A 20,944-nucleotide genomic window follows, 5' to 3' on the forward strand; every position below is an offset into this window, starting at 1 on the left:
CCATTTTTAACCATAAATAGTCAATGCAAATCACCTCATGATTGCTGATCAGCATGTAAATGAGAGTGGAATCCCATATATACCTGGAAAACTGGCATGCGACCCGCCAATTAATTAATCCAAGAAAGTGAAAACGTGCATTTCTGTTAGCCTAATTTTAATAATGGCGACAGGTGAGAAAAGAGGAAAAAAACGTAATTTCTCAGATACTGAGATTGAAACACTTGTAGGGGAGGTGGAGGCTCGGAAAACTGTGTTATTTGGTGGCCACAGCAGTGGGGTCACTAATAAAAAGAAGCAGTGCGAGTGGCAAAGTATTGCTTCTGCCGTCAATTGTGTCAGTGGGACAGAACGGACAGTTGCAGAATTAAAGAAAAAATGGTCCGACCTGAAGGTATACAAATTTTTTTTTTACCAACATATTACATTTGTGTTTTATTAGGCTATATACCTATATAAATAGCAATATTGATTTTCAAAAAGTTTTATTTACATGTGCTTACAGTATGCAAAATATGTGAAATAAAGATTCTCATTCATTCAAGGTGGAGGCAAAGAGAAAACTGTCCTCCCACCGCCAGAGCGTGGCTGCAACTGGTGGGGGCCCATGTACAGCTGATCTCACATCAGTGGACAGCAAAATCGCGGCTATAATTGGGGAGGTCAGCGTGTGTGGTATTGTGTCGGAAAAGGAGGGAGACACTGACGTGACTGAAACCACAGAGGAGCAAGGTTAAACCGATTTTTAATCATTAACGCTGTACATTTGAGTGTGTGGGGTGATAAATGGATAAATGTTGCCAATTGTTTGTCCTCCAGTCCTTCCGGAGTCTGAAGCTGTAAATGAACAGGAGGTTCAGGGTGAGGGGTTCTCAGATGCAGATGCACAGCGTCCGGCTCAAAGCAGTGCCCCTTCTGCGTCTGGCACGTCCAAAAGTGGTCGGGTACTCACTGACGCAGTCCTGCAGTTACAGCGAGAGACAATAAACGCTGTCAACAGGGTTGCAGATGAGCTACGGCAGATGAGAGAAGTGATGCAAGAAATTGCACAATCATTAAAAGATGCAGTTAAAACATGAACCTTGAGTTTTGTCTTTCTTTACAAACGCCGCATGACATCCTCACGGATTCTTGCACCTCGTTGATATCCCTCTTGTCGGCCAGGGGGCTGTGGCTCGGGGTCGTAATGCTGGGGTAGAGGGAGATCAGGAGGGAGAGGAATACCGTTTCTCAGTGCTATATTGTGCAAAACACCACACGCCCTGACAATCTTGCACACTTTTGCTGGATGGTATAAAAGTCTGCCACCCGAGGCATCCAGAGCACGCCATCTGCATTTCAGGATGCCGATGGCACGCTCCACAACTGCGCGGGCACGAGAGTGGACCTCGTTATAATGAGTTTCCTCTGCGCTCTGCGGGTTTAAAAATGGGGTGAGGAGCCAGCGTCTCAGGGGGTAGCCACTGTCGCCTGCAGGTTATAATTATATTAAAAACAAAATTGTTACAGTTTCTACTTTTTAATATTGTTAAACTCACCAAGAAGCCAGCCATCACGTACTGCGCCTGCATTTAGTCTGTTCCCTACACTGCTATGTGTCAAGATAAAGGAATCATGTGTTGAACCAGGCCAGCGTGCCACAATGTTTGTGAGGGTCATGTTGGAGTCACATATGATTTGCACATTAATAGAATGCACATGCTTTCTATTAACATAAGCAAATTCATTTTCAGATGGTGCCCTTATAGCAACATGAGTGCAGTCAATTGCGCCGATTACATTTGGGAAACCAGACATTGCTGCAAATTGCGTTTTAATTTCGGCCTGTTCTCGCACAGTGTAGGGGAACCTGATGTATCGACTAACCATATTAAGTATACCATTTAAAACGACAGATATTATGGCACTCAGGGACGGCTGTGATATACCAGACCTATAGGGTGAGATGATAGATTCCAATAGAATTATTTCATATACAAAAAGGTCTTAGAGACAAATTTGAGGATTACTTATAGTTTTTTTATATTATTAATTTACCTGTCTGCCAATTCCCGCTGGAAACAGCCGGTTGCCAACAACCCCAGAGTGGTGAGGACTTGTATTTGGACTTGGATGGCATGGTTCCGGCGTGTTGCCCTCTCTAATACTGGACCCAATTCAGCACATAGATCCAAGAGCACAGCTCTAGGGAATCTAAATCGGCTTATTAGCCAGTCATCATCATGGGCCAGGAAATCATCATGGTCCCTGAAAACTCGTTCTCTCCTTATTCTGCCATTAGCGTAATCCTCCAACAGTGCCAGGAGTGCCATCATGAAGCATTACATACCCGGGTCACCGGAGAATTTATATGTTTCTAGCAAATAGACTGATCGTTAACACCTTGACAAAATCACTTAATTAATTTGTGGGCGAAAATTTAAGACGAAAATGTTATAGTGAACACATGCTTCTTGACGGTTTTGTAATGAACACCGTAATAGTTAGGACCGATGATGAGTAGCGATTGTGCTTCATGACTGTATTTGCAGACTTTGACATTTTATGATATAGGCTATGTACATTAAGGAAAATATTTCCTTTTTACACTGTGTTCTGCAGTTCTCTAATAAAAGGGTATTTCATGCTATTCTGTAGGCTATCACATGTATCGCGCCATGTCCTCCTGTGCTCCCGTTGTGGACAATGTGACTGTAAGGCAGCGCTGATTATTATTTTATTTTACTTTTAATACATTTTGAATTACGTTTGGATTTTACTAGATGTATATAGCCTAAAACAATCGGCACAAATAACACTGTTGGATTTAATCTTCATGATAATGTGGATATAACGTATGAAATGGAGTGAAAATTAAATGTCATTCATTCTTATAATCGTTCTTCTCACATTTATTTTCTACAATCTAACTTCAGTTCACGACCTCACCATCGGTGTCGCTAATTCCCTTTGTCTCCAGAATGTGCGTACGCACGGCTCAAAGTTTGCTTAAAGGTGCGCACATTCTCCCGTCAAGTTTGTTTTTTATAGATCACAACCTTTGCGTGGGAACTGGCGTACGTACGTTTCCAGCCCCGTTTTGTGCGTACGCACGCTTTATAAATGAGGCCCCTGGTGTAACCCTGGGGTAAGATGACAACATTTGAAGTATGATATATTTAATGTAATATTTTGTAGCCTGGTGTGTGTAATCATGGTTTAAGATGACAGCATTGAAAATAAAAGGAAATTTCAGACTTCATATTGACGTTACATATTTTATATGTCAGGGATTCCTGTCCATTGTAGAAAACTCATCTTCAGGACAGTTTATGTCATGGCCATGTTTATTACCACAGTAATATAGTTTATGCGTAGCTTGTAAAATTATTGTTACACACTTGACATACAGGTGTCTTTTAGATTGCAAAAGGTAGTAGTCTTTTTCTGATTTTCATTTCAGAAAATGTATGCATATCCCTCTTTTCAACGCCAATCGGCAACATCATGCCGACTCCTCATGGCGCCTTCGGCGGAGGCGAGGCGCCTTGAAAATGTGGAGTCTGGAAGGGCCAAACCTAAGGAGGAGGTGCTGTCAGAGGCCAGTACTTTTGTCAGCACAAACGGTGGAGAGCCCAGTGACCAGTTTTTAGTACTGGCTCACTGCAAACTTCAGTTTGGGAAGTACCAGGGCCAGAGATTTAGATGGCTCCTGGAAAACTCTCTGGGGTATGCCGTGTATTTGGTGCTCAGCATTTCCAATGAGACGGCGCAGACAACACCCCTGTCAGAAAATAAACAACTGTTCCTACAGTACACTTCTCAAATTAGAGAGATGGCAGAAAAAGTGGAGAAGTATCAGAGGAAGCAGGAAATGCAGGCAGAAGCCCGGGCAACTGGAGACCAGGGCTGCTTGATGGTGGAGTTTGGTGACTTCCAGGGCCGGTCCATGAAAGATGTTTATTAGGACCAGAGCAAGGAGGCTCAAGCCCTCATCAGATACCTCGTTAAGGCAGATGCCAGGCCCAAAACCAACATGGCCATTTTCAAGACATATGTCCTGAAAAGACGGGCTTCTGCTGTGGGCACCAGCGTACTTCAGCCTGCACCTCACACTGCATCCTCCAGTGCTTCTGCAACCACTGCACCTCCACCTGCAGCTATCCAAACTGGTGTACAGAAGACCGCAACTGTGAAAGCGCTGTTGGCACGTTGGCAAAGTTTGTCGCCTTCACAGCTGGCCAAAAAACTCACGTCACCAGTTAAACCCTGTGAGTAGGAGTGTGAATATAGAATTTTACCTACAGCATTTCTACATATATTAATTTATCATTATGGCAAACTTGTCAACTTGCCGTTTCCAGATCCATTATTGCAGTCCACTTTACCTCCTCCAGCAGCAGAACCCCCAGCCAAACATTTGCGCCCCATGCAGCTTTTCGCTACTGGTAAGTAAGCACCATCTTACATATGTTTGTCTCTGTGTATTGTTCACAATGATAGTTTTAACATTTGTGCTCCAGGCAAGTCCTTTCCCACTGCTGAAGATGACGATGAGGAGCTGGTATTTGCTGCATCACAATGTGAAGCACAGCTAAATACAGGTGTGGCATATGACACAAATGCACATATTACAAGAATGTTTTGTGAAAACACACTGAGAAGCGTTATTTCTTGGGGGAAAATAATCAACATTCTAAAATATGTTTTGTTTACAATACAGAATTATATCATATCATGCCTCAAGCGGGATGCTTTCTTTGAGTGCACTTCTTCAAAACCGTAAGGATGTTCCAAGGTGTCAGTGTATTTATTTGCGTTTCCGAACTTACCCGTTGTTAGATAATCACCAGATAACTTTTTCACACCGCTTGCTCTTCTCACACACTCTTCAGCTCTCCCTGAGCAGACAGGATGGTGGAGATTCATTGTTCTAATGATTAGAGGAACAGTTTTTCCCTACTCTATCTGTGTGTATGCTTCATGTCCGTGGGCTTCGTTGCTCTACACTTAATTCATCACACCACATTTTCCTTCCTCCATTCCATCTGATCCTCATTCTCAGAGAGCTGCACTGATTCCATTCTCCTTAAATTAATATAGTGTATGCTGTGTTCTTTGCTTCCTTAACACTAGTACCACTTTCTTCACTCTCGTTCCTAAATATAACATAATAATTATGAATACTTGTCCAAAAATTGTGCTTTGCAGGCTGTTTGTGCGCTGCATTTATGGCATATTACTATCAAATGCAACAGTCATCCTTATTGTTTTTTTTTTACTATTCACTCAGAGGACTGTGCTGGTCCATCTCCATCAGTGGAAACTGCCAAGGCACCAGCTCCTTCACATCACCAGCCACCAGCTGAGCTTCCAAGTCACTGGAAAGATCAACTTCCACCTTTCCAGCATGAGTGGATCCGGAACACACTATTTAAGGCCAACCCACGAACCGGCAAGTCAGAACTAGTGTCCCAGCTGAAACTTTGGTGGTATCCTCCTCAGCCCCCTTTAATAAACACTCAGCCCCCTGCCTCACCTGACCTCTTCTTCTGTCGGCCCCTTTTCTTATGGATGCCGCTGAAGATGTGGTTATTTCCTCTTGTCTGTGTTCGCCCAGACTGTGGTAAGCACAGACTAACAGCGGCAGGAATTTACAGTACCGTGCGTAAGGTCTTGGACATCGACGGGTGGTATGACCTTGCCACTGAGTATCTGGAGTGCAAACGCTGCAAAAAGAAATATCCTGCCTGGTCTGAGGACATCCTAGGACAGCTGGATATGGGCCACCGCAGTCAGTTTCCAGCTTTGCTGACATACAGGTAATTCATAATGACAATCATTCATTATTAGGTGCTTTTATATGGGTTATTTTTTACCAACTAAAGCATTTGCATGATTATACTGTTGTTTCCTTAGATGCTCATGTGACAACCGGGTGCTGAGGATGATGAGGGAGAGGACACTGGGCAACAGTGTGACTCAGCTTTACAGGAAGCTGATGGAACAGCACAGTGAGGCATGGACACAGCGTGTCTTGCAGTACCTGACTGTCTGCGAACCATTCACAAGGTCCTCCCTTGTGCAGCCTCCTGTGTTTGCTGATCCTCCACTTTTACCTGCCCTGCCTAAACCTAAGTGGCTGTTAGCCGTGTATGCCAGGGATGTTCTGGGGCGACTGCACGAGGTCAAGGCCAAATTAACTCAAGATGGATTCGACAAAAAAGGTATCAAAGCCCTGTTTATATCCAGAAATTTGCCAGATATGGATATGTGTGTGATGTGCGTACATAAAGAGCACATCTTTTATTTTTCCCAATAGGTCACAAAGAAACTTGCCGGTGCTGCTTCAGGAACAGCTGCCTGGTGCACAAATGTCGGAAATGAACACGGCCAGGTCCTTGTCTCTGTGCTGACAGCTGCCGAGGGACATGGAATGGACTCCATGGCAGCTGGTCTGATGAAACGCTACCGAGAGGCAGGAGAGGCAGCCCCAAAAGTGATGTACGTGGACAGGGACTGCTGCAGTCAGTATGGCCAATCGCGGGTGAAGATCATGTTTTCGGAGTGGGATGAGCTTGTAGTGCGCCTCGACATCTGGCACTTCATGCGGCAATTTGCTGCAGGTGTCACGACAGAGGCTCATCCACTCTACGGGATCTTCATGGCACGTCTGTCCACGTGCATCGTTCAGTGGGATCCAGAGGATGTGGCTGCTCTTCGCTCTGCAAAAGAGAGTGACCTGGCGGCAAAGAAGACTGGCCACATCTCAGAAAAGGCGGTCAGTGCTCGCATTACCCGGAGGGAGTTGGCACTGCACTGCCGGAGGAGGACCAGGGGGGTAGAGGAGACCGCCAGATTGATTGGGTCACTGATTGATCAGTTTGACAGTGCGGATGGGAAGGACACCCTGGGAGTTCCTCTGCTGGACCACGAACGGATCCAGCAGATATGGAAGGAACAGCGCAAGCACGTCCAGTGTATACAAGACCCAGAGGACTTTCCGCTGTACATGAAGACAGGGACACTGAAGAAAGGCAGCGTGGAGCTGTGCTGCTAAAGGTGTGCTCGTGGCTCTACCTCCTTGGAGTCGTTCCACCTCCACCTGAACCGTTTTATTCCAACTATTACATGCATATGGATTATTATTTTTCTGTAGAAAATATAAGCACTGTAACTGCTTCCATCACTTTAAAGTAATGCCACATTAATAAATGTCACACTCTACATTACAATTACTTTTTAATGTCATTAGCATTGACAAAGCTGTCTTGACTAACAAGTCACTAGTAATACAGGAATAAGTGACAATCAATTTTAATTTAGTTACACAACTCTATTAAATGTAGTATACAAGTTACTTCAGAGCACCTTATGTGTAGTACATATATTGTACATATGTGACATATAAAACCCTTTTTTATATATTTTTTAATATTATTTAACTTTTAGGAACCAGTGCAAGCGATGCGCATTTTCAGGCCTATCTCCTTGAGGGCTTGATGCGTTGGAATGATGACCGAATGGAAGATGCCATAAAACGGGCGTCCTCCATTCGGACATATGGCAGTGCCATGAGAGAGGCTGTGGACCGGCTTAGCCGAACAGTCTTTGGGAAGCCCTGGGATGAGCGCTATCGCCCTCCTGGAGCATATACAGGTAAGAAATTTAATTTGTTCTTTTGCAATATTCTATTAAGTTATCTATTTAGCCTCCAATGTAATTGATAAATTATTAAGAGCACTTTTTTTCTTTTTTTATTATTTTATTATTGTAGGTGAATTGCTGGGAATCGAGTACCTTTACAGCCAGACTGGCAAAACACTGACTCCAGTGCTCCAGAACCCAGAGGAGGAAGACCGGCTGGTGGAGGAGGTTGATGATCAGGACCTGCTAGATGAGGGGTTTGAGGAAGAGAGCATGGAGGACATCACAGTTCCAGTGCTGTATGAGGATGACCCCTGCCGTGATCTCAGAAACAGCCCCTCATCTTTGCCTCTGCCTCAGTCCCCAGCATCACTGGCTGAGCCGTCCACATCATCTGGAGGAGAGGGACAGTATCTCGCCCCTGCCTCTTCAGTGCTGTCACAGCCATCTGACACTGGAAGCAGTGTCTCCGGCGAGGCTCAGGTAAGACACTCTAAGGGCTTTATTTTGTTTCAGTCTCGTTTTATTCCAAATACACTACAAGCAAGGTGTTTTTTTTTTAAGCCTGCATTTATTTGATTCAAAATACAACAAAAGCAGTAATATTTTGAAATATTTTTACTATTTAAAATAACTGCTATCCATTTGAATATATTTAAAAAAGTAATTCAGTCTTGTGATTTCAATGCTGAATTTTAGCATCATTACTCAGGGCACACGATTCTTCAGAAATCATTACAATTTGCTGCTAAAAAAATTTGCTGCCGGGTGCTATATTATTATTATTATTAGGTTGAAAATAGCTCCTAGAGATTTTTTGTTTAGGTTTCTTTGATGAATAGAAAGTTCAGTATATATTGTAACATTATAAATGTCCTTATCATCTATTTAATGCGTCCTTGCTAAATAAAAGTATTAATTTCTATAATTTAATACTAAATATATAATGATTTAAATGTTCTGACTCCACACTTTTGGATGGTATAGTGTATAATGTTAAAAAAGCTTTTTATTACAGATAAACTCTTATCTTGGATTCTTCTATTCATCAAAGAATCTTGAACAAAATGTACACAACTGTTCTAAATATTGATGATAATAATATCAATAAAAAAAGGTTTCTAGAACAACAAATCAGGATATCTGAATGATTTCTGAAGATCATGTGACACTGAAGACTCAGGAATTATGCTGAAAATACAGCTGTGCATCACAGAAATAACTTACACTTTAAACTATATTCAAATAGAAAGCATTTTTATTTTAAATAGTAAAATTATTTCACAATATAATGGCTTTTGTTGTATTTGAATAAAATAAATGCAGGCTTGTTGAGCAGAATTCTTTAAAAAATGTAAAAAAATATTTCTGTTCAAAGGCTTTTGACTGGAAGTGTATATTAACACTAATCTGCATTTACTAGGGAGCAGTCATTGGACCTGATGGCATTGCTGGGTGGGACAAGGTCCAGGATCTGGCTGGTTTCCTGGTGGGTCTTCGTGAGGCTCCTTACCTCACCGACCTGCAGGTGACAGAGGCCATCCAGCTGTGGACAGCTCTCCCTGATGTTGATAAACAGTGGGTCAACTATCAGCCTCGACATCAGCCTCAGCTGACACATGGGCGCTTTAAGGCACCGAAGCGGTCCGGAGTCACACCGGGTGTGGAGAGTGTGAAACGGTGTCTGATTGGACATCCTGGGGGTCCAGCACAGTGGCCCAGCACCAGCCGCTTGGTTGAGGCCATTTGTATGAAGCTGTGTGCTTTACACAAGTCACCGACCAAGAAGGCTGGAGTTTGCACCCCCAGGTGGTCTAAAATCCTTTCAGATTACCACCACATCCGAGACCTGGTGCTTAACAGTCGAAGGCTGATGGATGAAACAATGATCCAGCTGTTTGAGCTGAACCAGAGGACACTCATTCAGTGGTAAGCAAGGCACATTATTTGGTTCCAGGGAACTGAATACTTCTGTACACACACACACACACACAAACACATATATATATATATATATATATATATATATATATATATATATATATATATTTTTTTTACAAGTAATTTACTTTCAGGTTTCAACGGCAGCAGAAGAATCAGGAAATGAGTGTCCTCGCCCAGGGACTGACTCCATCTGACCCAATTGATGTGGCTGATACGCAGCTTCCTCTGCCGAGGGAAAAATTGGATGACGTGCCATCAACATCAGGCCCAAAACATCAATTTATCCTTCCGCCAAATCGAGAAGGACAGGCTCCAATTCTGCGACCGGGTCGCCGGCCCACTTCTGCCAAAAGGGAGTGCCCTATCGCACCCATCCCCACAGCAGCAGGAGTTGTGCAGCCCATTTCAGCACCTGGGTCACTGTTAGGCACACTAGTCCTTAACCCAGACATGACTGTGTCGATGGTGATTCCATCTTCTGGTGCTTTGACATCCGGTCCAGGCCCAGCTCCGCCTGCTCCAGCTCCTGCTCCAGCGCTGCTGCTTCTGTGTCCCGTTACACCCAGAGGAACAGGTATAACTGCTTCCCCACAGCCAGAGAGCTATCTGTTTCCAAGTTGGTCTCCTCCCTTCCGGGACTGGAATTGAGACCCGCTGGTCTAAGTGACATCTGACCGTTTCAGCTGTCCTCCCTAACATCCCTCTACATGTTAGATACAGCCCCATTTTTAGGTCAATTAAGAGGCCAAATTGCATTCGTTAGCCTTTCACACTGTCTCGAGGACTTTGATTGCTTCCACGTTAGTTCATGTTCCTTCTTTTGTTCATTCAAAATATATAGATGTCTTCATCATTTAATGCTCTCTTAGCTTTTATTTAAACCAGTGTTTTTGATAATATCAGCAGGTCTCATCTCAGCCAGAAGATCTCCCCCTTCTGTGGCCACAGACAATGCCACAGCAAGACCAGAAGTGGGTGTCGGAAGCACCTTTTAGGGTTGGTGCAAAGGGAAAGCTGGAACTGCGTGAAAACCTACAGTTGTGGTATCACCCCCCTCGACCAGCCCTGTTGTACCACCAAGCTCCAACACCTGATTTTTTTCACAGCGTCTCTTGTTCTGGATGCCATATAAGCTGTGGAAGGTGCGGCTCCAGTGTACTAACCCTGCCTGTGCCACGCAAAACAGCTGTGTGGTGGTGGACTGCACAGGAGGGTACGACAGGTGTTAGACATTGACAGATACTGCAACCTGGTGACAGAGACCCTGATCTGCACCAGGTGTAGAACCAGCTACCTGTCCTGGAGTCATGCTGTGCTGCAGCAGTTGGACCTGGCCCATCGATCTGAATTCAGGGTCATCCTCACACGCAAGTAATTATTTTGCAGTCATTTTCACTTATGTGCTACCTTTTTTGATAAATATTTCCTACAATAATTAGATACCTTACAATAAGATACATAAATTAGTACTTTTTTCCAAGGTATGCCTGTGACATTCGGGTTCTTCGCTTGCTGCGTGAGACGGGCATGGGGAATGGCCCAGTGAGGATCATCGGCCAGCCGAGAGAGAACCACAGTGAGGAGTGGTTGAAACATGCGCTTCGGTACACATCAGAGTGTGTGGCCTTTTTTGATAATCGTGGCCTGCATCCGGTGCACTTCCAGGAGCCACCACCACTTGCTTCAGTACCCAGCTACAAATGGCTCCTCACTGTATACAGTCAGGACATTCTCAACAGGCTCGATCACATAAAGGCCAGCATAACATCCACGTATGGATCAATTTTAAAAATGGATTCAACTAAGAAGGTCAGATAAGCTGCTTACTTGACTGTACCCTTATCTATAATGTATTTTTAGACCGAGAGAGCTTTTTTTTTCAGTGTAACTGATTTGGATGCTTGTTGTATTATTTGCTATGCTTATTGTTTCTTTCAGATCACCAAGAAGTTGAGCGGGCCTGCGAAAGGCACAGCACAGTGGCTTACCTCAGTGGGCAATGAGATAGGTCAGGTGCTGATGAGTGTCCTGACTGCGAATGAAGGGGCTGGGTTAGACCACATGGCTGCAGGGCTCATGGAGCGATACCGGAGTGCTGGTGTTGATCCTCCCACTGTCATTTATGTGGACTGTGATTGTTGCAAGACAGTGGGAGAGACTAAATTGAAGAGGCGGTTCAGCGGCTGGCCCGATGTCATCGTCCGCCTAGACATTTGGCATTTTATGCGACGTCTGGCAGTAGGGTGCACCACTGATGCCCACCAGTTGTACCCTACTTTTATGGCTAGGCTGTCATCCTGTATTTTTGAGTGGGATGCAGGGGATCTCACTCTGCTGAGACGGGCCAAAAGGGAGCAACTCATCCAACAGGGCTGGCCTACACTGACGGAGGCAGAACTGGACCATCATTTAACTAAAGCTGAGCTGCTCCAGCACTGCAGGAGGAGAACACGAGGAGAAGAAACCACTATCCGCCTCCTTGATATGCTCATCAGAGAGCTCATGGGTGGCAAGGGGAATGATGCTCTTGGTGTTCCACTACTTGACAGTGTGAGAATGCAGCACATCTGGAATGTCCAGAGGCGGCACGTCACCTGTATCCAAGATCCTCCAAATGTGCCGCTCTATACTGAAACTGGAACTACAAACAAGGGTGGGGTGGTTTCTAAAAACCTATCGTTGTGCCAGAGGCTCCACATCCCTGGAATCATTTCACTGCCACCTAAGCAGATTTATTCCAGGTTTGTCATGTCAGAATATACCACATTTTGCCACTAATTCATGTTTATCAAGATATTTGCAGATTAAATTTTCTGTTTTGCATTTTCTCAAAGCAATATTTGGCTTTCTATTTCTTTTTCTAGGGAACAGCGCAAACAGCCTGAACTTCCAGATTTATCTCCTGGAAGGTTTATTACGCTGGAATCAGGACCGGGCTGAAGCTGCTGTTGCAAATGAAGGTTCAACTCTGCGCTCTTACACAGGGGAGCTGGTTTACTCTGTCAATGAGAACTACAATAAGTTGTATGGCAGGAAATTGGTCCCAAGCTTCACTCGACCTGCAGTATACACAGGTAAAAATGTTTTGATAAATGCAGCTCATGATGTAGCATGTTTTTGTTAAAATTACAATTGCTTTTGGACAGTAATAATGTAATTTTGACATATCAGAGAAAAATTATACTACCAGAATATTTGTACATTATTCTGTGTTCTAGGTTTCAGGGGAGAAAATAAAATACATTGTAGAATATAGAGTAATCCTGTCTTTTTATGATACCCTCTGAATTAGATATATATTGTTCATACAGAAGTGGACAACAAAATATTTACTGCATTTCTGAATAAACCTTTCTGCATAATTTCCATTAAAAACGTTTTCTGTTACAAATATTTCCTCAGGAGAGCTCATTGGAGTACAGTACTTGTTGAGGCAGAATAGTCAGCCCCTGGAGGACGTGTGCCCTACCTCTGAGAGGACCTCTCATTTGCTGGAGGAGATAGATGTGGAGGAGCAAGTGGAAAGGGATGAGGGTTTCATTGATTTCTTTGGAGAGGAAGCCACAGTGGCAAATCTTGTGGCATCAGATGACTTAGTCCTTTCAGGTCCACCAGTTCTACCAGCTGCACCAGTTCCCAGTGTCCAGGCTCCTTCAGCTGCACCAGTGCCCATTGTAGCTGCACCTGTGCCCAGTGTCCAGACTCCACCAGTGCCCAGTGTCCAGGCTCCTTCAGCTGCACCAGTGCCCAGTGTCCAGACTCCACCATGGCCCAGTGTCCAGGCTCCTTCAGCTGCACCAGTGCCCAGTGTAGCTGCACCAGTGCCCAGTGTCCAGGCTCCTTCAGCTGCACCAGTGCCCAGTGTCCAGGCTCCACCACTGCCCAGAGTGTGGGCTCCTTCAGCTGAACCAGTGCCCAGTGTAGCTGCACCAGTGCCCAGTGTCCAGACTCCACCAGTGCCCAGTGTCCAGGCTCCTTCAGCTGCACCAGTGCCCAGTGTAGCTGCACCAGTGGCCAGTGTCCAGGGCAGGGATGCCTCCAGGACAGGATTGAAAACCACTGATCTAGGGATGTGTGAGTAAAAGGGCAGGAGCCAACTTGGAGAATGCGGGCATCGATCCCGCTACCTCTCGCATGCTAAGCGAGCGCTCTACCATTTGAGCTAATTCCCCTGGCCTTTCAAGAATGACGAGCATAGCTGGGAATGACGGGTTTGATGCAAAGAGGCTGTCCCTCCTCTGGGCTTGCTCCTTTGCACTGGCCGAGATTATGTTGTCGAATTAACAAAGAGATTAAGCTTTTGTGTTTAAGGACCTTCTCGGTCTTGTTACGCCAGTATGCATGTGTATGGATTCTTGTATTATGTAGGCTACCTTGGAACACTCGGATCATGCAGACAACTTCTCACCTCTTTTGCTCACACTGACTTAAAATCTAAGGAAGCGGTTCTCAATTCTAGTCCTCGCTCTCCCCAGGTCTGCATGTTTTGCATGTCTCTCTTTGTTAGCAAACCTGATTCGGGTCGAAACGTGAAGCTTTATTGTCTCATTGCATTCACAAACATTATAGCTGGTTTTTTCCAATCAGGCAGACAATAATGGCTAAGCCAGGCCGGTTAGCTCAGCTGATTAGTGTGTGGTGCTAATAACGCCAAGGTTGCGGGTTCGATCCCGGTACTGGCCAGCTGTTATTATTGTCTGGTGGCTCATCTCTGCCCTTCAGCTCTGACAAAGAGTAGGGTGATCTCACTGAAATCCCTGCTTGCTAAGTAGAGGTTTGTTGTAGCCGAAATAGCTCAGTTGGGAGAGCGTTAGACTGAAGATCTAAAGGTCCCTGGTTCGATCCTGGGTTTCGGCAACATCTCCCACACTTTTCCCTGTTTTGAGGCATGCCATTGACCAAAAATCACTGGGTTCCAACCTCTCTGTATAACTGCTTCCCCACAGCCAGAGAGCTATCTGTTTCCAAATTGGCCTCCAACCAAGCAGTTTCAGTTCCATGGTGTAATGGTCAGCACTCTGGGCTTTGAATCCAGCTATCTGAGTTCGAATCTCGGTGGAGCCTGTGTACTTTCTTGCCGCAGGAAAAGATAAAACAGCACTAGTTTGGCGATGGTGCCAGTGTTTGTGGCCCTGTGAGCAACAGATGCACCAGTTAAGGTTCCATGGTGTAATGGTTAGCACTCTGGACTCTGAATCCAGTGATCCGAGTTCAACTCTCGGTGGGACCTATTTTGCCACCAGTTTGTGCAAGACTATGTCTAAAATACTTTTCGGCACCTTTTAGTCCAAAAAAATTAACTAACGTAGAGAGTGTGGCCGCATTGCATCGATGCTCAGTCTGTCTCTTTAGGGCAGTGGTTCTCAAACCTGCCCTGGAGGCACCCCTTGCCTTGCACATTTTTATTGTCTCCCTTATTAGACACACCCAAATAAGGTCTCGCGGTCTCTACTAATGAGCTGATGATTTGAAACAGGTGTGTTAGATGAGGGGAAATGCGAAATGTGCAGGGCAGGGATGCCTCCAGGACAGGATTGAAAACCACTGATCTAGGGATGTGTGAGTAAAAGGTCAGGAGCCAACTTGGAGAATGCGGGCATCGATCCCGCTACCTCTCGTATGCTAAGCGAGCGCTCTACCATTTGAGCTAATTCCCCTGGCCTTTCAAGAATGACGAGCATAGCTCTGAATGATGGGTTTGATGCAAAGAGGCTGTCCCTCCTCTCGGCTTGCTCCTTTGCACTGGCCGAGATTATGTTGTCGAATTAACAAAGAGATTAAGCTTTTGTGTTTAAGGACCTTCTCGGTCTTGTTACGCCAGAATGCATGTGTATGGATTCTTGTATTATGTAGGCTACCTTGGAACACTCGGATCATGCAGACAACTTCTCACCTCTTTTGCTCTTACTGACTTAAAGTCTAAGGAAGCGGTTCTCAATTCTAGTCCTCGCTCCCTCCAGGTCTGCATGTTTTGCATGTCTCTCTTTGTTAGCACACCTGATTCGGATAGTCAGCTCATTAAAAGTGAGCTCCTAGTGATTGACATGGTCTCTACACAGTGTTCATTGCTCCCCACTCCCTGAGCAGGGGAAATCCGTCAAAGTATACTTCACTTTGGAACATTGGTTCACGGATTTGTGCTGCGCAACTTCTTCACACATGGAGAAGTGTGACATCATTTACCTCGATACACCACTGTATTACTCACTATGAATTGAACGTATACATACGCTTTGAACTTGAATCACGGAGGGATGTCATGTGATGTCCAGTTCTCAGGGCACTTACGTTCGAATGGAACAAATGTCTGAAGCAATACGAGAAACTTACAAAATGTGAAGAGCAGGGGGCGCGAGGACTGGAATTGAGGCCCGCTGGTCTAAGTGACATCTGACCATTTCAGCCGTCCTCCCTAACATCCCTCTACATGTTAGATACAGCCCCATTTTTAGGTCAATTAAGAGGCCAACTTGCATTCGTTAGCCTTTCACACTGTCTCGAGGACTTTGATTGCTTCCACGTTAGTTCATGTTCCTTCTTTTGTTGTTGCTGAAATAGCTATTTTTTCTTGTCTTTGGGCAAGAAGGCTCGTTGGTCTAGGGGTATGATTCTCGCTTTGGGTGCGAGAGGTCCCGGGTTCAAATCCCGGACGATCCCTTGTTCAGGTTAAAACGTTAAGCTTTATTGTCTCATTGCATTCACAAACATTATGGCAGGTTTTTTCCAATCAGGCAGACATCGATGGCTAAGCCAGGCCGTTTAGCTCAGCTGGTTAGAGTGTGGTGCTAATAACGCCAAGGTCACGGGTTCGATCCCCGTACTGGCCAGCTGGTTTTATTGTCTGGGGGCTCATCTCTGCTCTGCTCTTCAGCTACGACAAAGAGTAGGGTGATCTCATTGAAATCACTGCTTGCTAAGCAGAGGTTTGTTGTAGCCGAAATAGCTCAGTTGAGAGAACGTTAGACTGAAGATCTAAAGGTCCCTGGTTCGATCCCGGGTTTCGGCAACATCTCCCACTCTTTTCCCTTTTTTGAGGCGGGCCATTGACCAAAAATCACTGGGTTCCAACCTCTCTGTATAACTGCTTCCCCACAGCCAGAGAGCTATCTGTTTCCAAGTTGGCCTCCAACCAAGCAGTTATGGTTCCATGGTGTAATGGTCAGCACTCTGGGCTTTGAATCCAGCGATCTGAGCTCGAATCTCGGTGGAGCCTGTGTGCTTTCTTGCCGCAGGAAAAGATAAAACAGCACTAGTTTGGCGATGGTGCCAGTGTTTGTGGCCCTGTGAGCAACCGCTGCACCAGTTAAGGTTCCATGGTGTAATGGTTAGCACTCTGGACTCTGAATCAAGTGATCCATGTTCAAATCTCGGTGGGACCTATTTTGCGCAGGACAATGTCTGAAATACTTTTCGGCACCTTTTAGTCCAAAAAAATTAACTAACGTAGAGAGTGTGGCCGCATTGCATCGATGCTCAGTCTGTCTCTTTAGGGCAGTGGTTCTCAAACCTGTCCTGGAGGCACCCCTGCCCTGCACATTTTTATTGTCTCCCTTATTAGACACACCCAAATAAGGTCTCGCGGTCTCTACTAATGAGCTGATGATTTGAAACAGGTGTGTTAGATGAGGGAAACATTCAAAATGTGAAGGGCAGGGGTGCCTCCAGGACAGGTTTGAAAACCACTGCTTTAGGGAACTGTGCGTAAAATTGCACTGTTTTGCAACCAATTTGCACAGGACCATGTCTGAAATACTTTTTGGCAGCTGTGAGCCCAAAAAAAGCTAACGTGGGAGTGTGGCAGCATTGCGTCAACGCTCAGTCGGTCTCTTTAGGGCAATGGTTTTCAAACCTTTCCTGGAGGCACCACTGCCCTGAACATTTTGTATGTCTCCCTTATTAGACACACCCAAATCAGGTCTTGCAGTCTCTACTAATGAGCTGATGATTTGAAACAGGTTTGTTAGATGAGGGGAAATGCGAAATGTGCAGGGCAGGGATGCCTCCAGGACAGGATTGAAAACCACTGATCTAGGGATGTGTGAGTAAAAGGGCAGGAGCCAACTTGGAGAATGCAGGCATCGATCCCACTACCTTTCTAAGCCAGGCCGGTTAGCTCAGCTGGTTAGAGCGTGGTGCTAATAACGCCAAGGTCGCGGGTTCGATCCCCGTACTGGCCAGCTGTTTTTATTGTCTGGGGGCTCATCTCTGCTCTGCTCTTCAGCTCTGACAAAGAGTGATCTCACTGAAATCCCTGCTTGCTAAGCAGAGGTTCGTTGTAGCCGAAATAGCTCAGTTGGGAGAGCGTTAGACTGAAGATCTAAAGGTCCCTGGTTCGATCCTGGGTTTCGGCAACATCTCCCACACTTTTCCCTGTTTTGAGGCATGCCATTGACCAAAAATCACTGGGTTCCAACCTCTCTGTATAACTGCTTCCCCACAGCCAGAGAGCTATCTGTTTCCAAATTGGCCTCCAACCAAGCGGTTTCAGTTCCATGGTGTAATGGTCAGCACTCTGGGCTTTGAATCCAGCTATCTGAGTTCGAATCTCGGTGGAGCCTGTGTACTTTCTTGCCGCAGGAAAAGATAAAACAGCACTAGTTTGGCGATGGTGCCAGTGTTTGTGGCCCTGTGAGCAACAGATGCACCAGTTAAGGTTCCATGGTGTAATGGTTAGCACTCTGGACTCTGAATCCAGTGATCCGAGTTCAAATCTCGGTGGGACCTATTTTGCCACCAGTTTGCGCAAGACTATGTCTAAAATACTTTTCGGCACCTTTTAGTCCAAAAAAATTAACTAACGTAGAGAGTGTGGCCGCATTGCATCGATGCTCAGTCTATCTCTTTAGGGCAGTGGTTCTCAAACCTGCCCTGGAGGCACCCCTTGCCCTGCACATTTTTATTGTCTCCCTTATTAGACACACCCAAATAAGGTCTCGCGGTCTCTACTAATGAGCTGATGATTTGAAACAGGTGTGTTAGATGAGGGGAAATGCGAAATATGCAGGGCAGGGATGCCTCCAGGACAGGATTGAAAACCACTGATCTAGGGATGTGTGAGTAAAAGGTCAGGAGCCAACTTGGAGAATGCGGGCATCGATCCCGCTACCTCTCGCATGCTAAGCGAGCGCTCTTGCTCCTTTGCACTGGCCGAGATTATGTTGTCGAATTAACAAAGAGATTAAGCTTTTGTGTTTAAGGACCTTCTCGGTCTTGTTACGCCAGAATGCATGTGTATGGATTCTTGTATTATGTAGGCTACCTTGGAACACTCGGATCATGCAGACAACTTCTCACCTCTTTTGCTCTTACTGACTTAAAGTCTAAGGAAGCGGTTCTCAATTCTAGTCCTCGCTCCCTCCAGGTCTGCATGTTTTGCATGTCTCTCTTTGTTAGCACACCTGATTCGGATAATCAGCTCATTAAAAGTGAGCTCCTAGTGATTGACATGGTCCCTACACAGTGTTCATTGCTCCCCACTCCCTGAGCAGGGGAAATCCGTCAAAGTATACTTCACTTTGGAACATTGGTTCACGGATTTGTGCTGCGCAACTTCTTCACACATGGAGAAGTGTGACATCATTTACCTCGATACACCACTGTATTACTCACTATGAATTGAACGTATACATACGCTTTGAACTTGAATCACGGAGGGATGTCATGTGATGTCCAGTTCTCAGGGCACTTACGTTCGAATGGAACAAATGTCTGAAGCAATACGAGAAACTTACAAAATGTGAAGAGCAGGGGGCGCGAGGACTGGAATTGAGGCCCGCTGGTCTAAGTGACATCTGACCATTTCAGCCGTCCTCCCTAACATCCCTCTACATGTTAGATACAGCCCCATTTTTAGGTCAATTAAGAGGCCAACTTGCATTCGTTAGCCTTTCACACTGTCTCGAGGACTTTGATTGCTTCCACGTTAGTTCATGTTCCTTCTTTTGTTGTTGCTGAAATAGCTATTTTTTCTTGTCTTTGGGCAAGAAGGCTCGTTGGTCTAGGGGTATGATTCTCGCTTTGGGTGCGAGAGGTCCCGGGTTCAAAACCCGGACGATCCCTTGTTCAGGTTAAAACGTTAAGCTTTATTGTCTCATTGCATTCACAAACATTATGGCAGGTTTTTTCCAATCAGGCAGACATGGATGGCTAAGCCAGGCCGTTTAGCTCAGCTGGTTAGAGTGTGGTGCTAATAACGCCAAGGTCACGGGTTCGATCCCCGTACTGGCCAGCTGGTTTTATTGTCTGGGGGCTCATCTCTGCTCTGCTCTTCAGCTACGACAAAGAGTAGGGTGATCTCATTGAAATCACTGCTTGCTAAGCAGAGGTTTGTTGTAGCCGAAATAGCTCAGTTGAGAGAACGTTAGACTGAAGATCTAAAGGTCCCTGGTTCGATCCCGGGTTTCGGCAACATCTCCCACTCTTTTCCCTTTTTTGAGGCGGGCCATTGACCAAAAATCACTGGGTTCCAACCTCTCTGTATAACTGCTTCCCCACAGCCAGAGAGCTATCTGTTTCCAAGTTGGCCTCCGACCAAGCAGTTTCGGTTCCATGGTGTAATTGTCAGCACTCTGTGCTTTGAATCCAGTGATCGGAGTTCGAATCTCGGTGAAGCCTGTGTGCTTTCTTGCCGCAGGAAAACATAAAACAGCACTGGTTTGGCGATGGTGCCAGTGTTTGTGGCCCTGTGAGCAACAGCTGCTCCAGTTAAGGTTCCATGGTGTAATGGTTAGCACTCTGGACTCTGAATCCAGTGATCTGAGTTCAAATCTCGGTGGGACCTATTTTGCCACAAGTTTGCGCAGGACAATGTCTGAAATACTTTTCGGCACCTTTTAGTCCAAAAAAATTAACTAACGTAGAGAGTGTGGCCGCATTGCATCGATGCTCAGTCTGTCTCTTTAGGGCAGTTGTTCTCAAACCTGTCCTGGAGGCACCCCTGCCCTGCACATTTTTATTGTCTCCCTTATTAGACACACCCAAATGCGGTCTCTACTAATAAGCTGATGATTTGAAACAGGTGTGTTAGATGAGGGAAACATTCAAAATGTGAAGGGCAGGGGTGCCTCCAGGACAGGTTTGAAAGCCACTGCTTTAGGGAACTGTGCGTAAAATGGCACTGTTTTGCAACCAATTTGCACAGGACCATGTCTGAAATACTTTTTGGCAGCTGTGAGCCCAAAAAAAGCTAACGTGGGAATGTGGCAGCATTGCGTCAACGCTCAGTCGGTCTCTTTAGGGCAATGGTTTTCAAACCTTTCCTGGAGGCACCACTGCCCTGAACATTTTGTATGTCTCCCTTATTAGACACACCCAAATCAGGTCTTGCAGTCTCTACTAATGAGCTGATGATTTGAAACAGGTGTGTTAGATGAGG

The 20,944-nt window shown here is 45.4% G+C and overlaps 13 non-coding genes across 13 annotated transcripts; 12 read left to right on the plus strand and 1 right to left on the minus strand.

Annotated features, from left to right (window-relative positions):
• Positions 1-13,669: 13,669 nt before the first annotated feature.
• On the minus strand, positions 13,670-13,742 carry trnaa-agc (transfer RNA alanine (anticodon AGC)). The gene has a single exon. It is a non-coding gene; the product is annotated as a tRNA-Ala (tRNA).
• A 612-nt stretch (positions 13,743-14,354) lies between these two features.
• On the plus strand, positions 14,355-14,427 carry trnaf-gaa (transfer RNA phenylalanine (anticodon GAA)). The gene has a single exon. It is a non-coding gene; the product is annotated as a tRNA-Phe (tRNA).
• Positions 14,428-14,728: 301 nt separating this feature from the next.
• trnaq-cug (transfer RNA glutamine (anticodon CUG)) lies at positions 14,729-14,800 on the plus strand. The gene has a single exon. It is a non-coding gene; the product is annotated as a tRNA-Gln (tRNA).
• A 1,355-nt stretch (positions 14,801-16,155) lies between these two features.
• Positions 16,156-16,227, plus strand: trnap-ugg (transfer RNA proline (anticodon UGG)). The gene has a single exon. It is a non-coding gene; the product is annotated as a tRNA-Pro (tRNA).
• A 96-nt stretch (positions 16,228-16,323) lies between these two features.
• trnai-aau (transfer RNA isoleucine (anticodon AAU)) lies at positions 16,324-16,397 on the plus strand. The gene has a single exon. It is a non-coding gene; the product is annotated as a tRNA-Ile (tRNA).
• A 106-nt stretch (positions 16,398-16,503) lies between these two features.
• On the plus strand, positions 16,504-16,576 carry trnaf-gaa (transfer RNA phenylalanine (anticodon GAA)). Its single transcript has one exon. It is a non-coding gene; the product is annotated as a tRNA-Phe (tRNA).
• Positions 16,577-17,673: 1,097 nt separating this feature from the next.
• On the plus strand, positions 17,674-17,747 carry trnai-aau (transfer RNA isoleucine (anticodon AAU)). The gene has a single exon. It is a non-coding gene; the product is annotated as a tRNA-Ile (tRNA).
• A 101-nt stretch (positions 17,748-17,848) lies between these two features.
• On the plus strand, positions 17,849-17,921 carry trnaf-gaa (transfer RNA phenylalanine (anticodon GAA)). The gene has a single exon. It is a non-coding gene; the product is annotated as a tRNA-Phe (tRNA).
• A 301-nt stretch (positions 17,922-18,222) lies between these two features.
• Positions 18,223-18,294, plus strand: trnaq-cug (transfer RNA glutamine (anticodon CUG)). The gene has a single exon. It is a non-coding gene; the product is annotated as a tRNA-Gln (tRNA).
• A 1,262-nt stretch (positions 18,295-19,556) lies between these two features.
• Positions 19,557-19,628, plus strand: trnap-ugg (transfer RNA proline (anticodon UGG)). Its single transcript has one exon. It is a non-coding gene; the product is annotated as a tRNA-Pro (tRNA).
• A 96-nt stretch (positions 19,629-19,724) lies between these two features.
• trnai-aau (transfer RNA isoleucine (anticodon AAU)) lies at positions 19,725-19,798 on the plus strand. Its single transcript has one exon. It is a non-coding gene; the product is annotated as a tRNA-Ile (tRNA).
• Positions 19,799-19,904: 106 nt separating this feature from the next.
• Positions 19,905-19,977, plus strand: trnaf-gaa (transfer RNA phenylalanine (anticodon GAA)). The gene has a single exon. It is a non-coding gene; the product is annotated as a tRNA-Phe (tRNA).
• Positions 19,978-20,278: 301 nt separating this feature from the next.
• Positions 20,279-20,350, plus strand: trnaq-cug (transfer RNA glutamine (anticodon CUG)). Its single transcript has one exon. It is a non-coding gene; the product is annotated as a tRNA-Gln (tRNA).
• The last annotated feature ends 594 nt before the right edge of the window (positions 20,351-20,944 follow it).

The sequence above is a fragment of the Carassius carassius genome, chromosome 8, assembly GCF_963082965.1.
Source record: "Carassius carassius chromosome 8, fCarCar2.1, whole genome shotgun sequence".
Classification (NCBI taxonomy): Eukaryota; Metazoa; Chordata; class Actinopteri; order Cypriniformes; family Cyprinidae; genus Carassius; species Carassius carassius.